At 42.7% G+C, this 7,322-nt stretch overlaps 1 long non-coding RNA gene across 1 annotated transcript; it reads right to left on the bottom strand.

Annotated features, from left to right (window-relative positions):
• Positions 1-308: 308 nt before the first annotated feature.
• On the bottom strand, positions 309-709 carry LOC139832102 (uncharacterized). Its single transcript, XR_011746680.1, has 3 exons — positions 621-709; positions 460-510; positions 309-350 (listed from the first exon to the last, which is right to left on the bottom strand). It is a non-coding gene; the product is annotated as an uncharacterized lncRNA (long non-coding RNA).
• Between the last annotated feature and the right edge of the window lie 6,613 nt (positions 710-7,322).

Genomic DNA, 7,322 nt, shown 5'->3' with positions numbered 1-7,322 from the left:
GAAAACCAACATTGAAACATTTTCCGTACTGTTGCATTGCTTGATTAATATATTACAGAGGTTTTCCCTACCTAACACCTAGCAAACACCAATGGCATATTACAGGAGGACCTGAATTTCAGCAAACACCAATGGCTATAGCACAATCACGAATTTGACAGAAGCATGATGTGGTTAGTAATATCTTTCTTCTTCTTATCACAAGTTACTTAAGTTTCACCACCATTGGACAGAAGCAGTTTTAAACCCAAAAAAAATGTTTAAGGGATAGAGAGAGGAGCGGTGGGTACTGCCAATGTTCAAGTAATGATCACCTCCCTCCTCCAGATCACCTTCTTGTGATTCTTAAGCTGCAAAAAACATCAACAAATCATCATCAGAAGCAACAGTTTTAACGAGCTGAATAACAGACTGATCAAATCAAATGACCAGAAAACTAAAAAAATAGATAATACACACATATATATATGCAGATCTATAATACATGAGTGAGAGCTGGCTCCAATCTCCCTGCAAGTCCAAGCATAAGAAATGGCCATCACAGAGCACGGAAGATAACAAATTACCTGAAGGGAAGTAGAACAGACGTAGGGGATTGTGATGTCGATAAGGAGCCATACCACACCGACTGTGACCGTAGCCGAGGGTTCCCTCCTCTGCCCGCTGGCCTGCAACACATGCTTTCTGTCACCGAGCCATTGCGCATCCCCACGCCGTACGAAGAGCCGATGTCCATGGATCTCATGGAGTCACGCAGACCACGCCCCGCCATCTCACATGTGGCCCGATCTGTGGATAGAGAGAGAAAGTGAGAGGGATTTGAGAAAGGAAGATGCATTGAGAGGAAGAGGAGGGCCTTACTCGTGGAGGAGTCTGCTCCTCCCTCATCTGTGAGATCCCATAGATATATGTAAGTAAATTTCAGGATCAAATCATGGATTAGCAAACCTCAAGCCATCATATATGATAAATAAGAATTAAAGACCAAACACCACAAAGAAGTTATTGCTACAGAAAGCAGACTACTCCTACGTGAATTTCTCTCATCAGGTTATACGGGCTGCCCACTAATTCTCATGAAGAAAAATCTATAAAAAAAATCATCCTTGTCAAAGCAAGCAAAACATAAAAGGAACACAATAAAGGCACTCACATGGATTTTCTTTAGGATTATTATATACACATACACAAACTATACCCTAGCCCCTCCAGCAATATATATTCTACCAATTTCACCACCACTTGCACTTACACCCTCCAGCCTGACCTTAATTTACTCACAGAGCTAAGGATATTACATTACATGAATATAAGGAAGCATGGATATTTAGAAAAATGGAAGCCTGGGTATATGCACATACTCCTCATTGGCATCCAGGTGGGCATTACTCAAACCCTTTTGGAGTTCATTACTGTTGGCATGCAAAACTGCCGCGCAACACCAAGATAACCGTCGTGCTTTCGTGACGACGAACGGATGATTTCCGAGCAAATCAACAAAGGATACTCGATTTCGGAGAGGAGATACAACCTTTTTCAGCGCAAAACGGCAAAGATCAACGAAACCCTAGAACTGCTAGGGAGTCGCCAGGTAAACGAAAGAGTACGTAATAGTAAATAGGATAAATTGTATTGATAGATTCGATTGACCGGGGGCGTCTTCAATCGGCCATGGTCCTTATATAGGCGCAGGACTTCGCGACTTGCCAGGAGTCGGCGTACAGGAATAAAACTCTAGACCTGAAACCGAATAGGATATTTCCTATGATTCGGTTATTACCATGTGTATACAATAACAGTTCCAAATCTACACCATGTCACGCACGAACAATTCCTTAGCCCGCAAGGGAAATAATAAAAATATATCTGGCCACTTCGCCTAATCACAGGAGATAATTAACATCCCATATATCACGTGCGGTCGTGACTTTTCCTATTGCATTTTACCCTTATGTGACATGTATCTTCAGCTTCACATCTGATTTTTTGCTTGGACTTGTCTTTGTAGCTCGAAACACCGCTGATTCAGTCTAGGACGTACATGTCCTATGTAGCTTCAGTCTAGGCAAAATACCATGCAAAGCTTCATATCCTTGCGCTGAATAAACAATTTATTACGTCTGTTGCTGCAGCATCTGTATTAGAATCTTATGGGAATCTTATTGCACCTGAATTTTAAACTAAATATGAAGTCCAAGTATCCACGTCAGTGAATAATTTAACCACACGATCATCCAAATTAATTTGGTCCTTAAATACGCAGTAGCCAAATAGGACATGGTATTTTGCCTAGACTGAAGCTACATAGGACATGTACGTCCTAGACTGAATCAAAAACACTTCACCGGCCATAACAATACTTTAGGACGATGTTGATCACTTCACCGGCCATAAGATTTCTTAGGGCGATGTTCAAAGAACACATCGAGCAAATTTTTTTTTTTTTACGGCAATCAACTCATGAGCCATATTTCCTTAGGGCGATATTTCAAATAAGATATCGGCCACAGTATCACTGAGCATACATCCACAAGCTAGGACAATACTTCTTGAAATATTTTTCACTGAGAGTTTTCTGAAATTTCTCCACTGCAAAGATTATACAAAATGTTGATTTTCAGGAACAATCTCCACAACTCTATAAGGACCTTCCCTACTCGGCGATCATTTGACAAATTATTATATCTAATATGGACTGAATCCAAGCAATTTAAAGGTAAACCATCTACAGCTCGGCGTTATAATTCATTATTCAACAAAATATATTTTAAAACTCGTCACCGAATGTTCCTATCTCTCGTTTGACTTGGATCCTTAAATTATTAATCATTGCTGGAATTTGTGAGCATTTGGCCTTTGGCCCATGGCCCATTATCAAATTCTGAAACTCACATGGCCCATTCCAATAATCAGTGGCAGCACTAGTGGGGGCTAAAGTTTAGTCCCACATTGCTAGTTGGGAGAGAGTTGGAGTGGTATATAAGGTGGGCTGTTCTAGTCCTAGTAAGTGAGTGAGAAGAGAGAGAGCCCTCGCGCACTCCTCCTCCTCCTCCGCCGCCCGCCTCGTCACGACGCGACGCGACGCGACGCGACGCGACGCGAGTTGCGGGAATCTCGCCGAGCCGAGCTTATCCCTCCGGAACCCTGCCTCTCGTGAACCTGTACGGGTGAGGGGCAATCAGGTTTTTGGGGAGCGCTCAGGCGCGACTACTGGCATCACGACGTCGTCATCGGACGACGAGTTCCTCCACACCGACAACTTCTTCCCGGACCTCAGCGACTTCTTCGACAACCTCAACATGGGCGACAACGACGCTGCTGTGAAGTATGTGATCTTGTCGTTTCTCTTTCAGTTTCTGTTAGAGTTTCTTCTTCTAGTATATGCGGTAGATGCGATCGGTTTTTCTACTTTAGATGTGATCTGTTCATCTATCTTACTAGACTGCACGTTTGGTTTATTTGTTTACATAGTCATGAATTATCAATTACTTGTTCGGATTATTTCATATGGATATTTGCTTATATATTCAACAATCATTGGTACTCTCCAATCACCATGTAAGAAATTACTGGCTAATTCGGCCTTTTGTGGCTCATGCACCGAATTTTTATTGCCATGTACTATTTGTGTCTAGACTGAATCAGAAACAGCTGCACCATGCACTAAGTTGATAAATAAGGTAATTTTCCAATCACTAGATTCTATTCTAACTGCTACAAGCTGATTCGATTACTTGGAACTCCTACCAAATACTTCTAGTTGATGAACTGAAGCAGGACCAGATGCATCACCGTACTAATATTATCAGTGTTACTTTCGACAACAGGTAGCATCGGCCTTTGTAAATAAAAAAGTTTCCCTCTACTAGTATGACAACCTGATGCCTGTTGGGCTAAAACATTTAGCTCTAGAATTTTCTCCTATAGGTATATAATTGATAGAAAATGTATCTAGAGTCTTCACGATTTCTAAACATCGGTCTAGATAGCTATTTAGTAATCCATCAAAACATTGAAATTCGCCTTTTATTTGTCATACTACCATAAACGAATCTAAACAGACCGATGTTTCATAAAATATATTGTTAGGTGAATCAAAAAAATTCCGATGCCATATCAATCTCTACAAACCGATCATTAATGTTTTCATGGGCAGAAATTGACATAATCAATATGTTCATCATCTAGTGCATAAGCCCATTTTCCCATCCTACCACTAAGAATCGGTCGCAAAAACATATATTTAATCGCATCGGCTTGCCAAACTATCCCACATGTATTAGAAACTAGATAAAGCCGAAACTTGGTACATGCATAATAAATTATATAAAGGCAAGCATAACTTTCTAATATTAAGTGTCTTCTTTCATGCATATCACTCTTCCGGAATGATAATCCCCGGTACGTCATTGCGGCCACTTAACATGAGCATCGGTCAAACATAGTATCTAACCCTGTTGCAAATCAACCGATGCCAAAGTCAACGTCATGCAGGCCGGATTACCCGCCTTGATGAACATCCATATTAGTAGCTGCATCTCTAAAATTTTCTGAAATTCCATCAGCAACCATGTCATCCACATTTCTACTTTTATCCACCAGCACGATGCACTTCTTCTTCCATATCAATTTTGGAGGAACCATCGGCTTGTCTCTATTGAAACACTCTTCGAGATCTTTCTCAGCTATTTTTTTTTGGATTTTCGATGCTCGCAATCGCTGCACCCATCGTTTATGGGTAGGTGTGAGTCCTGGGCAGGTCCTGGTTTAGTTGCCGGTGCAACTGACTTAATTATCCTGCACCCCAAGTTTCTCGGCCTATACTAATGTACTGTAGTTTTGGGGACAAACGGTGTATCCTTGGCCGAAATCTCTTTCTGCTGATTAAGTGAATGATGGGCCTCAAATTTCCTGCAGTTTTTCGCGTATAGATCAGCAGATACATGAGCCGAGTAACTAGCAGAGGGACGTACGACTGCATTCTTTAAATGTGTCTGCACATTAGGCTCCAAATAAGCATTTAGGCTAGTGCCTTCCTTTGCAATATTCTCGGTGAAACGCTTAACTCCATCACACATAACAACGTTTTGTGCATGGCTTCTATTATCCTCTGTACTTTGCAAGCAAAGCTTCAACGTGGCTTCCTTTTGAACCAGATATATCAGATCCTTTTTGTTGATGTGGTACACCACTGCCACCATCAGCTATTTTTGATTTCCCCGGTTCAAAACCATGATTACCACCAGAACCATTTGAACATGTTGCATGATGACTCACGACAGCACAACTGGCCTTAGGAGCAGTTCTCACCGGCACCCACTGGAGTTTGCGATGACCTCTATAATTCTTGCCATCTGCACCGTGTATCGCTCGTGGACTGGTAATTATGGAGATCGGTTTCTCATCCTTGCCTCGAGTTACAATAACATTATTTGGTCTAACATTCTGGTTGAACCAAGCTCTTTTCTTGTGCATACCTTCTCTGAACACAGGCCTCGGCGGAACCCGTCCTGACCCTGTGGGATACGACTCACACCGATTAAAGCTCCACGCAGAATATTGAGGATACATAGGAGGCGGGTAGCCCAAATATGTCGGTGCCACTGGAAAATAAGGCCGATGGTACTGATTTCCTTGCCAACGCTCATGCCCCCCGAGTCGAATAGGAGACCTAGGATGCTTGTTACCTCCTAGCCAATTTAACACATTATCGGCCTTGCGTGCAGTGTATTTCTCCAGCAACATGTTGACAGTCGGCTTTGGCCTTGGAGGTTGTCTCTTTGTTCCTTTAACTTTCCACACTCCTACTACTGGATTTTTCGGCTTGATCATCCTTGGAGGAGCATTATTATCAACCACAACATTTTTCCCTCTTGCGGACTCGGTCTGATCTGACCGAATAAGCATCTTCTTGTTATCAAAATCAATCACATTTACTGGAAAAGGATCAGTATCAAGCTTCACATTAGAACTTTCTGTAAATGTCAACCGTCCTTCATCAATGGCCGATTGCACCCGTCGACGAAAAACGTTACAGTCATTAGTAGCATGTGAAAAAGAATTATGCCATTTGAAATAAGCCTTTCTACCCAATTTTTCTGCAGATGTCATTACACGATCTTCTTTTAGTCTAATTAAATTTTCTTGCAGCAACATATCAAATATTTTATCACACTTGCTAGCATTAAAAGTATACTTAATACGCTCTCTTCTAGTAGGGAAGGGTATCAAAGCAGGACATGCAAAAGGTTTTAACTCGGATGATTGAACCCATTCAGCTACACATAAGTCAACATCATCCTCACTAGCCAAAGAATTATCATAATCTAAATCCTTAGCTACATGGTTTTCATTCTCTTTATTTCTATTTTCTTTAAACCGGCTGTATTTATTCACTTCTTTAGCTCGGTTTCCCCATGTCAAAGATTTTTGCAAAACTTGATTAACATCTAAAAGATTTTTCCCATCTAATATATCCTTAATATGAGCGAGCAAACCTGAAAAAGCAAGGTTGGCTAAATCTTTTTCGGCTATGGTCAAGCTGAAACATCGGTTTCTGACATCCCTAAACCGTCTGATATAGTCATGAACATTTCATTATCTTTCTGTCTAACCATAGTTAAGTCTGAAAGTTGAAGTTCACTTTCACCGCTATAAAAATAATCATGAAATTTTTTTTCCAATTGTGCCCATGTTGAAATAGAATTAGGAGCAAGCGATGTAAACCAAGTAAATGCAGCGCCACTAGTAGGAAAACCCTTATAGGCGGAGCTTAGTTCTGTGGCGCACCACTAAAAATGCGCTACAGAATGTTATTTTGTGGCGCATCATGCTAGGTGCGCCACAGAAATAGCTTAATTTTGTGGCGCACTACTGAACATTGCGCCACAGAAATTATAGGGGGCCCACATCCTGCCACCACCAATTATTAGTGTAGGTATTTCTGTGGCGCACATGGCGTGCTGCGCCACAGAAATAACTCTTTCTGTGGCGCACGTGCTTCGGTGCGCCACAGAAGTAGTTGATTCTGTGGCGCACTTGTTCGGGTGCGCCACAGAACTAAGGTAACTTATATCATCGCCCGTGCCCTCCCCCACGCCTGTTCACCTCTCCCCTCTCCCCTCCCCTCTCCCCTCTCCCCTCTCCTCCGATCCGCCGCGCGCCGCCATGGTCGTCGCCATCGCCGTCGCTGCCGCCTTCCTCCGCGAGGGCCGCATGCCGCCACGGTCCTCCCATCCCCGCCACCTGCAGCACAAGCTGCCGCTACGGCGAGGAGGGGCCGCCGCGAGGAGGGGCCGCCGTCGCGTGAAGGTGGAGGAGCC

The sequence above is a fragment of the Lolium perenne genome, chromosome 6, assembly GCF_019359855.2.
Source record: "Lolium perenne isolate Kyuss_39 chromosome 6, Kyuss_2.0, whole genome shotgun sequence".
NCBI lineage: Eukaryota > Viridiplantae > Streptophyta > Magnoliopsida > Poales > Poaceae > Lolium > Lolium perenne.
Note: the sequence above shows the minus strand (reverse complement) of the source record. Positions and strands in the feature narration are given on the sequence as shown.